This window comes from Myodes glareolus, chromosome 8 (assembly GCF_982192425.1).
Source record: "Myodes glareolus chromosome 8, mMyoGla1.1, whole genome shotgun sequence".
NCBI lineage: Eukaryota > Metazoa > Chordata > Mammalia > Rodentia > Cricetidae > Myodes > Myodes glareolus.
The window spans coordinates 26,667,114-26,686,406 of record NC_142033.1 but is presented as its reverse complement, the minus strand read 5'-3'; the positions used below and the strand labels follow the sequence as shown (position 1 = coordinate 26,686,406).

At 36.7% G+C, this 19,293-nt stretch overlaps 1 protein-coding gene across 1 annotated transcript in view; it reads left to right on the top strand.

Moving 5' to 3' along the window:
* Window positions 1-19,293, top strand: part of Adgrl3 (adhesion G protein-coupled receptor L3) — a 722,793-nt gene that overhangs the window by 110,413 nt on the left and 593,087 nt on the right.

Sequence of the window (19,293 nt, the reverse complement as noted above, 5' to 3'; positions counted from 1 at the left end):
GAAAAGCTGGAGAATTCAGATCCCTTGGAAAACAGCAGCAAGGCTTGCTCTAGTGACTTGCTCATTTTTTCTTACACTTGAAAGATCTCTTTGAGTTAAAGAAACATGGTTTTGTCATCCTAAGTCAGTATTCTGAGGGCTGCTTTGAGGTGTGATTATTATTCTTAACCTGTTTGTTATCCCCAGCTTATTACTAATATGTTAATTGAACTTGACAGCTTAATGGCATCTGAAATTCAGAGGAAAATCAAACCATTAGTGAAGTAATAGTCAGTTACAAAAATAAATCCTGCATAGCCTGTATATTATTAATAATGGGAACTATTGAGGCTGAGAAATTAGTGGGAACATAAAATAGAAATTATTAAAATGGAATGTAGAACCTCTCCTGGAGAAAAGAATTCTAAACAGTTACCAACCTTTCTAAAGACAGCTGGCAGTGAGCGGACCAGGAGAGCGCACCCAGCAGTGCTAACTCCTCCACTTATTGTTGTGTTTGAACAGCCAGTCCTGTGAAAAGATGCAGTGCTGCTTTGTCAGTCATTTGCAGAATTCTTTGATTCCATTTGGCTTCTCATGTTGATGCAAGGCTAGTCAGTCAAATTCAATGACTCTCAAGAAAATATAAAGATACTAAAAATGCATTATTATTAATAAGGAAAATAATAATGTTTTAAATATTTTTTACTTTTGATTGACTTTCTAGATGAGTGAGAATGTTAGGAAGAAAGGAATCTGCTGTTGTGTTATTTAAATAGATTCGAATGCACTGTATTCAAAGATGGCAGTGTGCCCTGACTGGTGCAAAATACCTGACCATGAAACCCAAGGAAGATTTGGGGACATCTTTTTAAACACTTAACTGTTTATCTCTTCCCTCCTATGACACAATCGGTATATTGGAAAGCAGCAGTTACCACTGTAGAGCTCCCAGCAAATCATCTACCCCTTGCCTATGCAGAATCACTAGCCAGACAAGTACTTCAACCAAAACATTTACCTATTGTTCATTAGCAATAATCATTTGTCACACCCAGAATTGGGTTTTCAAGAAAATACCTTTCTTGATAAATCATGTGTAGTAGAGCAGTGACTTCACATAAGGCCATGATCCTCAGTCATTCTTTGGAAAAACTGAAGGAATGGGAAGAGAAAATGCTGGTAACCCTTGGGTTCAGAGTATTAGACATTCTGTAATTTCACCAGTGATCTCACGAGAGATTTCATGGGCAATCTCCACAATAATATTTTTTTTTTAATGAAAGGTAGGCTTGGCTATCCCATAAACTATCTTTCCAAGAAACGAACTGTGCTTGCAGTAGAATGGCAGATGAACCAGCTTTTGTACCAGTGGGGGGGGTGTCTTTCCTGCCAAGGATATTGAGAAAAGGAGGAATTATGTTAATCCACCTATTTTTCTCTGTTGCAAGCAGATATATATATATATATGTATATATATATATACATATATATATATACACACACACACGCGCACACACACACACACACACACACACATAGATATATGAACACATGCACGTGCACACACGCACACACACACATACACTCAGGGTGCACTCATGTGGGCACATGTAAGTTTAGAATTTTTAGCACATGGCTTATAGTTCGAACTGCCCAAGAGATGTATGCATATGCACTGTTCCACATTTAAATAACATACATGTAATTTATTATTAAAGTTCTTCTGCTTGCTGAATTTCATAAAAATCACAGCAAAATTAAGAAAATTTTCCAGAGATATTTTCTTGCTATCCGTTTTCTGAGATCATGGGCAGATTATGAGAGCACTTACAAAAGTAGTAACATTTTAAGTCTTTGTAAAGCCAATAGTGAAATAATAAACAAACCAACTCAATGTGATACACCGTTACAAGATCAATTATTAAATGACAGTTCTTGAGTAGAGAAGTCAGGCTTCTCACTATTGACTTCTGACTGTTTTGTTTTTTCCTGACTTAGATACAAGGCATGTTTAGTTACATCCGGTTGTTGTGATAAAAACATTGATTAAAAACAGCTTGTGAAAGGAAAAGGTTTATTTCGGTTTCTACTTCAAGGTCACAGTCGGTCATTAAGGGCAGTCAGAGCGGACACTCAGGCAGAGCAGGGACGTGAAGCAGAGGCTGTGGAGGAACTCCACTTTTTGGTTTCTCACAACCTGGTGATTACTGGCTTTCTTAGAGAGCCCAGGCCTAGCTGCCCCAGGGAACTGTATCCTCACACAGTGAGTTGGGCACTCCTACAAGGACTAGCAATGAAGACAGTGCCTCAGAGCTACACTGACAGGCCAATTCCATCTTCCCAATTTCACATTTGAGTTCTCCTAAATTGTATCAAGTTGATAGCTGAATGTAACTAAGAAAAAATGCTAAGAAGGGAGCTGGAGATATGGCTCAGTGGTTAAGAGCACTGACTGCTCTTCCAGAGGGCCAGGGTTCAATTCCCAGCACCCATATGGCAGCTCATAACTGTCTGAAGATCCAATTGCAGGGGATCTGACACATTCACATGAATGCACATAAAATAAAGTTAAATAAATCATAAAAATAAAGAAAAGAAAAAAATGCTAAGAAGTAAGTCAGAGATGGGTGTTGTTGCTGTCATCTACAACGGCAGCCCTTGAGGGGCAGAAACAGCATAATCCCAGCATGTTTAAGGCCAGGCTGCTCTACACCAGCTTCTGCGCTATTTAGGACTGCATAGTGATACTCTCAAACAATACAAATAAGCAAGCCAAAGCCTGAGGCACCCACTAAAAGCAGAACCTATTTTATTTCTGTCAAGAACAATAAGCAATACTAATCTTCCAAGTTTCTGGCTTATTCCTGGCTGTGCTCAAGTGGTCTCGGGATACAGAATTGTATCCTAGTCTTAAAAGAGATTATTATGTAAAGATTATTTAATTTAGGTAATCACATGGGTAATGAAAGGGCAAATTCAAATTAAATCGTAACTCCTTTTTGCTTTTTCTTTCCCCTTAAGAGATTGAGAAACTATGAGTTCACACCTTTTATTTATGACTTTCTAGGAAACCCTTTATCATGGTCTTAAAGCTTAGGAGTTTTTGTATACATGAAATTTTCATTTGCTTCTGTTACTAGTCCCATTTCAGGGGGCTATAATGGAATTGAATCTCCTTACTCCAAGTGCTACTGAACCCTATAAATTTAGTTCTTCTAAATATGCTAGGCCTATTATAAAAATAAACTTGGAGAGAAGAAAGGCATATATTCTTAATCAGGTTATTGTTTCAAATATATACTCAGCATCTGAGATGTGTTTTACCCCTTTGATAGAGAAACAATATATAGACAATATATAGATAGATCTTAGGCAACGTTGTCCTAATTCGTGTCAAATTCATTTTTGTCTAACTTAAATCTACTTTCTAACTCTTCTTCTTGATTTAGTTTGTTATTGTTGTCTGCTTGTTGTTTTTAAAATCCTGATTTGTCTTTTGTTTGTTTGTAATTGACTACTTCTTTCCTAACGAAAGAGAGAAAAAAAGAGTGGAGTTGGATTGGGGAGATGGGCGGACCTGGGAGGAGATGAAGAATAAGAAAGCATGATCAGAATATACTGTCTGGGAAAAAAATTAATTAAGAAATGTTTTTTAAAATTGTGAGAGATAAAAGGCGTGTCTAGATGTTATGTTTCTCCTTGTAGATATCTAACTGTTGCAGCATCATTCACTAAATTATTTCTTTCCGTATCTTCCTAATTGTCTCTTTATTTCTAGATCAGTTACTGTCAGTTGGAAACATTTAGTTGTGCCAGCAACATTTATGATCAATCCTTGATAAGGTACAAACCATAACTTTTATATTCCTAGTGTATTCAAGGTACTTCAGGCCATGGTGTGCTGATAAACACAGGTTTTCCTGCTCTAAGATTTTTGTCTTTCTTTCATTTGTACTGGGTAATTTTCTTGGCAAAGTTTTCTCTAAATAAATGATGATTTGTAGACAAAGATTAATTGTGTTATTCTTCCTTGTGGAACATATGGTTCTTGGAGGCTTCCACATTGATAAAGTGCCGGAAGACCAAGATTGCATTGGGGAGTCGGTCTTTCCTACAACTCTTAGATTTGAAGCTGCCTCTTGGGTTCACACCTAGACTCCCAACTCTGCAGAGCAATGGCAGTTCGATTGCTGCAACCTCACGCAGACCTCTGCAAAGAACCTAGGGAAAGTATTGTCAGTATGTGGAGAAGAGAAGACTTTGTGGGGGTCAGCAACATTGTGTTTGCTGTAGTTATTCATCCTTAGGAACAAACAAATCAAAACCTCACATATCAGACAGAAAATGGTGCATATCTGCAATCACAGCACATGGGAGACGGTGGTAATGGGCTGGATAATTCTAGGTCATCTTAGGATGCATACATGTTTCATTAATAAATAAATGAAATTGATGCAAGATATTTTATAGTTTTGCGATCAATGTGCTTTCAAATCATCTTACTTGGATTGTTGCATATAGTTATATTCATAAAGCATTAAAAAATTAGAATGACATTAAGGAGTTAGAAAAACAATACTATCTGACTTCAATAATTACATGCAGCTTAATTAAACCGATAATGTAGGGAGTGCTTGAATAGAATCTTATCAAAAGATCAGTGGGTAGGGTAATGAAATACATTCGAGATGATAATACAATGATAATACTTTACTATATAATTTACTACTTATTCCAGAGAGTGATACCCATGTTTAAAATAATTTAGATTATGTATGTGTCACTTGACTTGAGAGTGAGGGTTAGGTAGATACAATTGAAAAATAAAATTTGAAGCGAGACACAGATTAGAAAGGGATTCTGTCCATGGGGAATCATCTAGGAGAACAAGTGCAGGAATACCTAAACAAATGTTGTTTTCAGGCATAGATGAGCCAGTGTGGCAGGATTACTGTGACATGTCAGATAGGCATGAATTTGAAATGCCAGTGTAAGAAATTAAATGGAATTTAGATAGTTATAAGAAGTAGGAATGGTATACCTAATTGATCTTGTGAAAAGATGCCAGTGCCCGGCTGGCTGGATAATTAACTGGCCGTGAGCTAAGGGCAAGAGTAGGCGGCACCGGATGAACGACAAGGCTATTGCGCATTCCCAGTGAAAGATAATGAGTTGCTAGTATGGGAACTTTGAACTAGAAAGGGTCTTGGAGTGATACAGGAAATGAATTGGAATTTTTTTTTCTGCTCCATTACTTGCAATCATTTAAAGATCCTATAGGCTAGTGGGGAAAAGAGATTGCCACCAAGGTGGAGGAACAAAGTTTTGAATTTGACCCCTTGGACCCACATAGTAGAAGGGGAGATCTGACCCCCACAAATCATTCTCTGTCCACCTCGCATGTGCTGTGACATGTGTTTGTATGGGGACAAAGACAAATGGGGTGTGGCAGGGGGAGAAAATGGGAAAGGAAGAGGGGGAGGGTGAAAAAAATAAATGTTTTAAAATACAAAATGCTTGTCTGCTTAGGTCCTGACATTACGAAAGTATTTTTCTTCAGTGTCCCCATCTTCCACCCTAGCTATGCAACATTAAATAATTAAGGTTGTTTTGTCTTCCTAATAATATAGAAATTGGTGTAAATTGCATTATTTTAAGCATTTTTCTTAAAGGGTTGAAAAAGACTTAAGCCCCGAAACTTATGGAAGTGGAAACATCAGTGTAAATCTCTTTACATGTCTCAAAACTTTGGTCTACTTGACTGTGTGATTATGTATAGTCGTGTGATCTGAATGTATGTTCTTCTAACATCCATACATTCCTAGAGCCACATCAAAGAGAAGTTTTGAGAGTTATATCCTATCTAGCAACATGCATGGCTGAAGAAAACATGGTTATTTAAAATTTTGGAGTGAATAAAATATCCCAGTAGTTTTTGAGACATATTTGTCTCAAGTGTTGATGGGATCCTTACACACAGCTTTTCTTCATGCCCTAATTTCAGGGGTGGTTGAGATACATTCATTATGTTCCGCCAAGTTTCTTAAATAATTGTAAGAAACACAGAAATCTTTCCTTAAGACAAAAAGTATTGGTGTGCTCTTTTTCTTCTTGCATGTATTTTAGTAGATTTTTTCGTCGTATATTCATTTAGTACAATTTTGAAGGACACATATCGAATTGTGAAGTGTGATTGAAAATTTGTTGAGAAATAAATGTTGTCACTTAACCATAGTTATAGATTGGGAAATGAAAGACAAAGATTGAAAATTACAAGTTTTTCCCCTGTGTATAATAAGTAGGGTCTATAGCAATGTTATTAACAGCATACTGCTTAAATCATATATTCCTCTCCTGTCTGGTATAAACACTAAAGAAAAATGTTACTATTTCATTCACTATAAAAAGTACTTGGCATTCATCTGAACTAGTGTGTGCATGTGGGGGGGGGAGGACGGGCAGAGGGAGAGAGAGAGTTGTCTTTCTTCAGGACATCTCTGTAACAGCTCACAGGAACTTAAGATAATCATTTTCTTTCTGATTTTGCTATCTTGCAAAACCTTTAGCTTCTCAATCTCTCTGATCTGCAAGAGGGCCAATACATCTTCTTTAATCTCTGGATTGTGTGAAGGAGCATGAGATACTGTTGGAAAAGGTTATGAGTTGTGAGGCAGAGCGAGCGGTAGCAGAATTTTCCAGCATTCCTCCTCAGAACCAGCAAAGGCGCACACCGTCTGCTCTAGGCCTGCTGCTCTGCATTGTGAGCTTGTCCTGACTGGCCTGCACCATAAAGGAGGTGCAGGACATTTAGTTGTTAGGTTAAGGGTCATTGGAGTACTTCAGCTGGATGAGTGCTCCAATCTCCACTTCACTGTAGGTAAAACTATAGTGCACAGTGCAATTGTGTCAGAACGAGAAACTGCATGTGTGAAGAGTCAAAAGTAGACTTTCTTCTATTTCCCATTGGGAATTTTAATATTCTAGGGATATTTCAAATAGTATAATTTTATGTCGATGTAACAGTAGCAACTACATTTCATCTTTATTTAGTCTGTGTTTCCTTTCCAGCAGTCTCATGTTAATTCTGCCTGTCGTTGTTGTTGAACCAAACCTGAAGCTGTGAGTCAAATGTACTTACCCAGAATGCAACTGGTGAGTGGTGTGTTCATGAATCAGAAAATACAGCTTCTGTGGGGCCTCTTCAGTGAAAACAACAACAGAAACATTGTTAGAAATGTAGTATTTTACATTCATTACAGAGACTATTAATCCGAAACTGTGGGGGCAAATGCAGGAATATCCACAACTTTCTCTCCTGTTATTGGAAAAGAAAACCTTAATCCTTCCTCAGTCACTTGGAATAAATTAATAAATGAGATTGTGTTCTGAGTCTCTGTGTGCTATTACTATTGAATATGTAATGGGAACAGAGATTTGAAATATCTCTTTTTAACAATATCATTATGAATTGCGTGAGAATTTCACACAATTTATTTTGGATACATTCAGCCCTTTCAACTCTGATAATCAACGTCTTCTCATTCCTATTTCTTCCACTCAACTTCAATATTTTTTCCTTCTTTTTTTAAAAATTATTTTTTCCTTTCTTCCTTCTTTCTCCCTCACTCTACCCCTTCCTACCTTTCCTTCCTTCTTTCCTTCCTTCTTTCCTTCCTTCCTTCCTTTCTTGTAACATGAGGGGCGGCTTGTTGGGGTATCTGTTCCCACCCAGTACCCCACAACCGGCAAGTCCCAGAGAAAATCAATCACACAGAGATCTCTATAAGTTATAAAACTGATTGGCCCATTAGGTCAGGCTTCTTGTTAACTCTTTTAACATATATTACCCCATTATCCTTATCTATGTTAGCCACATGGGCTCAGTACCTTTCTCAGTGTGACAGCTTACATGTTGTCTCTTCGGTGGTCTGCGCAGGAATGGCAGAGGAACCTCCCTGCTTCCCAGAATTCTCTTGTTCTCATTGCATCACCTCTACTTCCTGTCTGCTTTTCCCGCCTATACTGCCTGCCTGGCCAATCAGCGTTTTATTAAAATGTGATTGACAGAATACAGACAATTCTCCCACATCACTTTCTTTTCTTTCTTTTTCTTACTTTCTTTTCTTGTTGATGTTTTGGATTTTCAGGACAGGGTTTCTCCGTGTAGTGTTGGCTACCCTGACACTTGCTCTGTAGATGAGCCTGGCCTGGAATTTTATGTGCTTTTTCTTTTTTTCTTATCCTATCAAGTCCAGTTTGTGTTGTGCTACTACCCTTGGGAGTGGGACCTGCTCTGGTGTGTGGTCAGTTTACCGATGGTAAAGAAAACTGACTCTCCTTCTTCAGCAGCTGTCAGATGTCAATAGCTCTTCAACTAGGGGTGGGATTTCATGCCTCCATTTACCCCTATGCTGAGATTTTGTCAGTCTGCAACTTGCTCAGGTCATGTGCACGCTGTCACAGTCTTCATAAGTGTGACTGCTCCGTGATATCTGGTAGATGCAGTTTCTTTCATCTAATGAGCCACTCCTTGCCCTTACAATCTGCCTACCCCCTCTTGCTCTATTATCTCTGAGCCTTTAGGGGAGGGGTGTGATATGTATGCTCCATTTAGGGCTGAGCACCTCACAGTCACTAGGTTCTGCATGTTGGCAAATTGGGAGTCTCTGAGCTTTTGGTTACCTGGTGTACCAGCTAATTTTGTGTGACAACATGACACAAGCTAGGGTCATCAAAGGGGAAGGCACCTCTATTTAGGAAACACCTCAAGCTGTAAGGCACTTTCCCAGTTAGTGATCACCACAGAGGGCCTAGTGTGTGAGTGATGCAGTCGCTGGGCTGGTGGTCCTGGGTTTAATAAGAAAGCAGGCTGAGGAATCCATGGGAAGCAGGCCAGTAAGCAGCACCCCTCCATGTCCTCTGCATCAACGCCTTCCTCCAGGATCCTGACTTGACTTCCTTCAGTGGGGAACAGCAATGTTGAAGTGTAACTCAAATAAACCCTTTCTTCTCCAGCTTGCTTTTTCATCGTGGTGTTTCCTCATAACAATAAAAATCCTAGTTAATACACCTGCTATGTATAAAGTATTCCACAGTTTTGATACAGAAAATATTTATAGTCATAAGTATTCACTTAATTCATGTTGTTCAAATAGTATAGCATGGAAATGAAAATATTTGGTAGTTGTCCATTGTGACGTCTCATAGTAAGTAAATCGATTTATGTAATTTGCCTAAATCCACAATTTTTGTTAGGTACATTTTATTTAATACGAATTGCTTTTTCAGCCATCCAATTACCCAAATTAGATGAATACTTTGAAAAAATTCTATTTTAGAATTTTCTAAAAATTAACTGATTTGTTTTCTTATTGCCAGCAAATATTTTTTTTTGCAAAACTCCCTTCATAGTTTTTAAAAGATCATTAAAAATCAAATGCAAATATATGGTTATATGAGGCAAAAAATTGCAAATATATATGACAAATATAAATACAAAAGACTCAGAATTATTTAATAAAATCTTTTAGACTCTAGATTGCCTAGTCACCAAAAAGCCATATAAAGTAGTTTAGTGGGACATTAGATAAATATTTTGGTAACTGTAGGTCTATTAAGCAACTCTCCAGAAGAACTTTCAGTGAAATATTCAGTTAAATTATTTGCTAGATTAGGTTTATCAGGTTACTATTACTGGAGAAGACAGCCAACATTTATTACAATTAAAATTTACAGGAACTATTATTGAATTTGCTTTTAAGATGAAAGTAATTACAGAATAAAAAGACTAGTCTATGCTTACAAAGTTAACAGTGGATAGGTATTTATTTACATAGACAAACTAGTTCTTAGAAGTTTTAGAATTCTCTGTTTGTGGGAGCTCTTCCTTGTGTGCTTTTGGATAAAAGTAAAACACAGCTTGTGTTAAGATTGAAACATACAGCCCATATTGACATTAATGGGAATCCCTCAGCTAAATCTCCTCATGCTGGGCTAAAAATGTACCTCCTGATGTTTCAGTAGTTTTTCAGCTATCATTGATGCTAAAGTAGAGTTATTACGGTCTACAGTATAAATATATATTTAGATAGTTTAAAATATTTATTTGATGTAGGGTTCTGTGGATTGTTACACAGAGCTCAGAACTTGTATTTTACGTTTTAATAATGAAAGTCGTGGTGATCGATGGGCAAAACTATATATTTTACTTCAAACAAGACAGAGATGCTACATTTCACTTTGAGTTCATTTTCCTCCTTACTTTGATTTTGAAAGGAGGCTACTGAGATGAAGAGTGAAAGCACCCATAGGGTTAGTTAATACAAAGCTGTAAGTTAGAGGTGTTCAGGGAGCTTTCCTCCTTTTCCCCATTGTCTTTATTTTTCATCTACGTACTAACTGAGGCTTCAGAAGCATTCTGTCTAGCATAAGGCACACAGTGACTTTTGCTAAGTACTTTCCCCTTTATTTACTGATTACAGTACATATATACATTCTGAAAAATGTGTTCCTACTGCCTTTATTCTTCTCATTTTAGTCTCAGTCACTATTTGATCCTGGAAGTTCTTTTTATCTGCATACTCTTCAAATTTACAAAGTAATGAATTAAAACCTTCTGCAAGTCTACATGATCAGATATTTGTCCTATTTGATGTTGGTTTCTGGTAGAATAGAACGTGGTGACTTTGTGCTTGCCAAAGCATGGTTTAATGTATCACTGATGAATAATGATAGAGCATTTCCTATCTAATACTTTCTTGCTGAGAAGCTGCAAGCAAAAAATTATAGTTTTTGTTTTGTTTGTTAGCATATTTATTTGTTTTATGTAACATTGATGAAGGAAATTTCTGAAGAGATAGAGGAAGGATGGATAAGGCACTCTGAAAATCTAACTACACTGAAATAGAGCACCAAAGTTTGACAGCATGTCTAAACCATGCGACACAATAAGGATGTTATTGAAGCTATTTTCTGATTTTGGTAGAAGAATGATAAAATAAATTTACAACAAGTCCAAAGGTTTAGACTCACTAATGTTGGTGCTATATGCATATGAATGAAACAGGCTAAACCAACATATCCAGAATAGGAAACAGCTAAAGTCAAGCTGAGGAGATAGATAAATCTGTAAAGTTCTTGCTACACCTGCATAAGGACTCAAGTTTGGATCCCAGTAAACTACATAGAGAGCCAGGCATGGAAGTACTTTGAGGAGGTGGGCGACAGGAGACCTCTGGTGTTTGCCGACCAGCCAGCATAACTGCATCATTGAGTTCCAGGTTCAGGGAGGGACCCTCTCTTAGAAAACAAGGTGCAGGAATAGTTGAAGAAATTGAATGTTGACCTCAACCTTCTACATTTTACACATACACACACACACACACACACACACACACACACACAGAGAGAGAGAGAGAGAGAGAGAGAGAGAGAGAGAGAGAGAGAGAGAGAGAGAGAAACACTCACAGAACAGAATAGCTAAAGTTCTTGGAGAAGAATCAACTTTCAAATCAAATATCAAAGTAAGTGCCTGGGGTCTTCTGAGAGCAGGAGGTCTGAGGACATATTAAAGCACTTTACTAAATTGGGGGATGAACTACAGTAATAGAGATCAGTTCAGATTGCTTTCTTGGGTTAACTGTTCCTTAAATATCTTCTGAGACACTGACAGTGAGCTGAACAACATGAAGAATATGTTGAGCAGTTGATGTGAATATTAAAATATTAAAAAAGTATTCTTAAATAACTGAAAGAAAAGAGTGATGAAAATCATTTATATTTCATTGGTCTTGTATGAAATAGTCACTCATTTTGTTCTCCAGGCTGACTTTGAACTCACAGCCTAACTGAAATTTACAAGTAACTCTACAAAGTACCTTGGATTTCAGGTATGCAATTGTGTTACAGGAGGATCAGGCCTGCTTTTCACCCTGGCCGCCTTACTAACTTAGCCCCCAAAATAATCACACAGAAATTATATTAATTATATCACTGTCTGGCCCATTAGCTCTAGCCTCTTATTGGTTAACTCTCACATCTTGATTAACCCATTTCTATTAAATCTGTGTATCACCATGTGACTGTAGCTTACTGGCAAGATTCTATCCTACATCCATCTCAGGCAGGAGATTCATGGTGTCTGCCTGTCTGTCCTTATTCTCAGCATTCAGTTCTGTCTATTCCACCTACCATATTTCTGCCCTATCAAAAGGCCAAGGCAGTTTCTTTATTCAACCAATGAAAGCAACACATAGACAGAAGGACCTCCTGCACCATGATTGGACTAGGTAAGACACTCTGTGTTGAAAATAACTCTAGTACTGTAAGACCAGCCATCTAATTATATTAAAATTAGAAGCTTGATGTTGAGACTCTAGGCAAGTCAGGATATTGATACTGGCTTTGTTCATAATCACTGAGGTGATACTTGAAGGTCTAAGGTAGGACAAGATGAACAAAGAAAATCATGTATCACAAGGGGCAAAGTAAAAGAATACAAATAAAGGAGGTAACAGAAAGAATTTGAAAGTTTCAAAAGAGATTGATGAAATTATATATAAAACAAAGAACTGGCTTTAAGAAGGATGAATTAATCAAAAATATAATGTTCCACTGAAGTATAGACAAGTAGGTTGAAAATGACATATTAATTGTTAATCAGTGAGTCTGTTCAATAATTTCAGTGATGGAATTTGGACTATAAAATATTGAAATGTGAATGGAAGTGAAGAAATAGAAGTGGTTTTTGTAACTGTCAAAATATATTTTAAGAAATCAGCATGGAAAGGGATCAAATACAGTGGCAATGCAAGATGGAATAGGTGTTGGGAGAATGTTTTATTGTTGATTTGTTTCATTGAATAGATACAAATTTGCATATATCAATCATTAGGAAATTTCTTAATAAGTATCCCATACTGGATCACTTCTGCCAGTTAAATTGGCTATTAGTATTCACTGGGGGATAACAGGCACAATTGTGTCTGTTAAATAAGTGCCCATTAAATCAAGCTTAGGAAATTTAAACTCTAACCCCTTGGGAAAACAATTCAGGGCAGCATCAGAATCTTTAAAGATCTTCATAGTGTAGATGGGGTTTACTTTCTGATATTTATTCTTCAAGTATCCATGATATTATTATAAGGATTGGTCACATACATAGGTAAAATTTGGCAGATCTGTGCCCATGGTTTCAGTATATATAAAAGGGCATTTTTACAGCAAGGAGGAAATGACAGATGGATAACACATGGCCTATATCTTTCTTTTTTTTCCAGGGAGGTGTTGTTTTTTGTTTGTTTGTTTATTTGTTTTGGTATGGTTTGGTTTTTTTTTAAGACACATTTTTCTTGTGTAACTGACCTTGCTGTCCTGGAACTCACTCTGATGACAATGCTGGCCTCGAGCTCACAGGCACAGATTCCCACCTATCTCTACCTCCTGATATTAAAGGCGTGTGCCACCACCACATGGCAGTCTAAATCATTTTTATATAGAGTATATCCAAAAGAATATAACAACAAGAGCAGTGCCAATCACTGGAGAAAATTGCACAAACAGTAGGAATTTCTTGATTATTTATTAGTTGTTCAGGTTAACTTTTTATCATTTCAGATATAACTGAACAAAGCCACATAAGACTTTGATGAAACTTCATTTGCATATTTCAAGTTATTGTAATTTAAAATCTGCTATTTCCCAGAATGGTGTGTTAGTAATGTTAATCAATATTATTTGTCTCCTTTCATACTAATCATCTGAGTTGTTTGGGGTCGTTAAACGACTATTGAATTTTTCTACTACTTCCCCTATTTCATGTATTACTCTGCATAGTCCCTCAAGCTGAGCATTGACTCCAGTCAGTAGTGTGATGTGATTAGGTTGCTCTGGTCCATTTGTGCCTTATGAAAGAACTCCATCCTCAATTTTCCATCTTTGTTAAGACTGACCTCCTTCAAAGTGCTCTGTAAAAAACTGTCCTTGGTTATCATCTCACTTAGGACTTGCCCTGCTTCCAATAACCTAGACTTTAGATAACTTGAATATTTACCTTAAGGAATTTTTTGTTCACCCAAGAAGTTAACTTGCAAGGGATGAACTGACTGTTTTTTATTTTCCTCTCTTTCTTTTGTACAACTAGAGAAAATGATCCACATTTTAAGTTCTGTTTTTAGCACAGGAGTACAATACTTGTCTACTCCTGACAATATTACTAAGGTGGTTTGTAACACATTTATAAAGTAAAAGAAGCTTTACAGTTGAAAGAAAATAGGCCAATTCTGATGGCTATTATAAACTCAGTTATTCAATAACCTTGAACCCTTGGATAGGTGTAACATGAGGGCCTGCTCTTTGGGGTTTCTGTTCTGCCCAGTTTCCACAGCCTGCAAGTCCCAAAGAAAATTACACAGAGGTCTCCATAAGTTATAAACTGATTGGCCCATTAGCTCAAGCTTCTTATTAGCTCTTATAACTTATATTAACCCATTATTCTTATCTATGTTAGCCACATGGCTCAGTCCCTTTTTCAGCAGGGCAGGTCACATCCTGCTTCTTCAGTGTCTGAACAGCACTGGGGAGGAAGCTTCCCTCTTCCTACAATACTCCTGTTCTCATTGCCCCACCTCTACTTCCTGTCTGGTTGTCCCGCCTATACTTCCTGCCTGGCTACTGACCAATCAGCATCTATTTAAAACATAATTGACAGAATACAGAATTGTCCTGCACCAGATAGGAGTAACGACAGACACACATTTCCAATAGAGATCTAGTCTGTCCATTGCTTGAAGTGAAAAGCCACTCCTCTAATGCTTCTTTCTAATCTTTCCCTTTGTTTTTACCTCATATTTCTGATTAAGTTTATTGATAATGCTAGGCATTTGGTTTTCCTGATTTAAAAAGAAGGATAATAACCAATTACCCAGAGTATAGACAATTATAGAGTGAATAATAAAATCTCTAGATATTTGATAATACACTTCTTAAATATGCCCACTGCCCTTTCTGACATCTGTTTCTGCTTACATATCATTTACATTCTGTAAGACACTTTTAAAAATTCTCTATCATAACTCTCTTCTCAGGTAATTAGTGTGGTTTTATGTTCCCTTTGATGACACCTATATGCTTTGGGTTTGGGTATTTAATATACTTTATGACTGTCAACATATGTTATTACCTTTCTTTCTTTCTTTCTTTCTTTCTTTCTTTCTTTCTTTCTTTCTTTCTTTCTTTCTTTTGGGGGGGTTATAGATAGAGTTTCTTTGTTTCATAGTCTTTTCTGTCCTGGAACTAGCTCCATAAACAAGCTGACCTTGAACTCATAGAGATCTGCCTGCCTCTTCTTCCTAAGTGCTGGGATTAAGGGAAGGTGCCACCACCACCCACCTAGTATTTCTAAATATCATAAGAAAGGTGGGAGAATAGCTATCTTTTCAGAGATCAGTGACAAAAGAGCTCTGTATGCTGTCTGAGCTAAATGCAGTGTATTAGTTCAGAAATCCTATACACGCTGTTCTCTGGCAGCGGGGCCCTTTCTGAAATCCATAATAGTCAACTCTCTGTTGCTATAATAAAAACTGAGATAATCAGATCAGAGAAGCAATTGGTTTTTGGTTCATCGTATTTGGTAGGAAATAAGTTTGCCTATATTGTTTGAAAGGAGGTGGCACCTTCACATGAGAACAGAACAACTCAGCTTATCATTAGAAAGTGAAAGAAAGGGAGTGTGCTACCATGACCAGAAGACTTCCCATTAGATCACGCCTCTTTTAATTAATGACTGCTAAATGTATAACAACTTCAGGTAGCTAGCCTTTAAATACAGATCTGTTGGTGACACTTACGGTCCAAAGCCCATCAAGGTAATTTGGGCAGCACATTCACTTATTTCTTTGATTCTTTTTGGTCTCTGCTATATTATTGCTGTATTATTTTTTCTTCCCTCTTTTCTTCCTTTCTTTCTTTCTTTCTTTTTTTTTTTGGTTTTTTGGTTTTTTTGAGACAGGGTTTCTCTGTAGCTTTGAAGCCTGTCCTGGAACTAGCTCTTGTACATCAGGCTAGCCTTGAACTCACAGAGATCTACCTGCGTCTGCCTCCTGAGTGCTGGGAATAAAGACGAGCACCACCACCACCGCTTCTTGGTCTCTGTGCAAATGTCTGAAAATATTCATTCCATTCCCCATAACTTCTGTCTTGAAAAACAAGACAAAAAAATTTAAATGTCTTTTTTTCCAATTCTAAGTAATATGTACATTTCGTCAGTTTGGCAGTTAATAATTTATGGTACCTTGACAGAGATAGGCATATCTAGGTAGTTGTCACAACACTGTTGATGAAGGTTATGATATGTGTCTGAGAGGAGCACATAAATTGGTGGCAGTAAGAATGAGGGCCTTTATGAAATTAGGGCAGCTGTTACCAATTAAATGACACTTTATATGGACCAAAGTGGTACAGGAGTTGGGGAAGTGATTAATTTCCACTCAGATGAGATGTTCATCTTCTCTAGCCATATAATAACTGAGCACTCTAAGCACTGAGTTCTTATATTTTCTGACGAGGATCAGGAATTACACTATTGACTCTGCTGGTTTTTCAAGGTTTTGGTTTGGAATGAAAATATGCCACCAAATTTCTGTCTAGGAAATGCCAAATTGTGGTATTTGGGTGCTCATAAGTGATGGAAGCTTTGTGTGTGTGTGTGTGTGTGTGTGTGTGCGCGCGCGCACGCGCGCACATGCATAGGCGTTCAGTTTTTCTGAAGAGTCTTGATGGAATTAGCAATGATTAACTCTGGCATGTAAAATCTGCTACAGTCATTGGCAAAGATTGTATTGGCAATGTCTTCAGCAGCAAATGTGGCAATGATATGTGAAGATTTTGAAGGGGGTGATGGGGAAAAAGCCACTTGCATACATGTTTCATTATATTTGTTTTATAATCTTAGAAGAGTTATAAATAAATTTATATGTACTATAAATTTTATGATTCTTAACATTGTGTTCCAACAATTTCCTTTGATGCTGCCACTAATAATGGGTTGTAATTTTTAACTTTGATTTAGAATCCAAAATTTATAACTAAAATTAGTTCCTTAAAATAAAGATCAAGATACTTTGTGTGCTTTTTGATATTGTGATAGAAATGTTCATTTATATTATTTTGCTCAATACATAGGCTGTTTTCTTAATCTCAGGCTTAATTAACATTTCATTGATTATAAATTATCAGCTTCTGTTTCTGACTCCCATTAGAAATTGACTTGAAAATGAACTATTTCTTGATGAAACACAAGAAGGAAAACTTTAGTGGTGCTGGTCTTCATTAATTCATTATTTTGATTCAACAAGAAAATATCACTGATGCTTTGGCAGTTTTGAGGGTCAAATATTGCAAATGAAAGGGGTAAGAATTTTATAAAATATGAACTCCTTATTTCCATGTTTTTCAAATTTATTACTAACCTTTGAAAATATTTTCACACATTAATTTGTAAGTAGGATATAATAAAAGTGATATAACATAGCTGGCAAGATGACTAAATAGGTAAAGGTGCTGGCTACCATGTCTGGAGACTTGAGTTTGATCCCCAATGCATACAACATTCATAAAAAAGAACTGACTTCCTGAAGTTGTCCTTTGAACTCCACAGGCATGCCTTTGCATGCATGCACCTACCTACACACAAAAATACACACACGTATGCATACACACACCACATTTTTGGGTTTATGAAATTTCCACTTCAGAATTGTGATGGCTGTCTCCTGAGCCCAGGACCATATTCATCCAGATTTTTAAAGAATACTAATGTATAATGTGTGTTTATAATCCTTTATCTTCTTTCTGGAAACCCAGGTCATTGGGGTGGAGAGTTATTTGGCATTCTGTTGATAATTATGGTTTGATTTGTGTCTGAAATCTAAGTGCACAGGCTGTTGACTGCTAAGAACTAAGATGATCTATGTGACCATTCATTCAAATATGTGCTTACAGGATGACACAAAAATAAAAATATCACTTAAATTATCAATGACTTATGATATATTTGAGTTAGCTTTTAGCCTGTAAGTAAGTATCTCAACTTATTGGGGGGGAGGGAGGACAGCATCTCATTTTACCTATCTCATAATCCTATTTACAATAGCACATTTTAGGTTCTTTCTATATAATTAATATCAATTAGAAAATGCAGATAAACTAAACCATAATAAAAATAAAGGAGTCACCTCTAGCATTGCAGATCCTGACTTAGAAAAACATGCTCATGTATGAGATCGAGGTTAAAGAATGTACTGTTGCTGAAGGCTCTGATGATTGTATTGTTGGCAGGGTGAAAGAGTCTGTGTTCCATTAATGGGTGAACTTCTCACCCAGGTGATAAATAGTACACTTTACAGAGATATAAAATGTTGAGATTTATTTGCTGTCTTCGGAGAAATGAGGCAAGGTGCACATAGCTATCATGACTTAAAAGGCTACTGTTTTACCAGTATACATACATAAAACTGGCTCTTTTGAGTCTAAGTTTGCCATCAGTACATGAAAAGACTTACTTAATCTATATTTTCTGTCATCCCTTTTTAGGGAAATGAAAAGGAATGTATAGTATTGTTTTGTCTTTGACAATATAGCATTAATATTCTAGATAACACTAGTATTTTCAACATGAAATAGTCTGTTACATAAAGCTCAAAATAAGATTTGAATTCTGATATTCTGAATTCTGGAAAAAGTATTTTTTTCTTCAGTATTCTGTTGCTTAAAATACATATAGCCCACTACAAGGCATATAATACAATATCGTAGGTATTCTAAATTAAAAGCCATCTTTGTTGTTTTGAGCACTGTGTGGTACCTTTTTTTTTTCTACTGGATATGTTTTTCTGATCTTTCTCAACCCTATAATTTTATTGAACTTTGTGATGTTAGTAACTCCCAAATATTTTTCAATTTAGTGTTTGATTTGCAAATGATTTTAGAGAACTTTCTATAATACAGCTTAGTTCTCTGTCCAGAAATTTTTTCAAATATTATCCAAGGTCACTTTCAGGGATGGGGTCTATCCTGGGAATTTTCCATGATCTGTTCCTGCCTTCTAGAGTGAGCAGGAAGAAAACTCTGAAAAAGATACTATGTGGAATAGAGCTGCTAATCAGAGATATTAATTCCTCACGGCAAAGCTTAAAGGAGAATTTGGCATAAAAGGAAAATGAAAGGGGAAATATTAAACTTTAATTAGGAGGAATTAGAATCCTGGCTATGAAAATAGGCTCTTGCTGAATGCTGTCAAGGGGAAACTTTGACTCT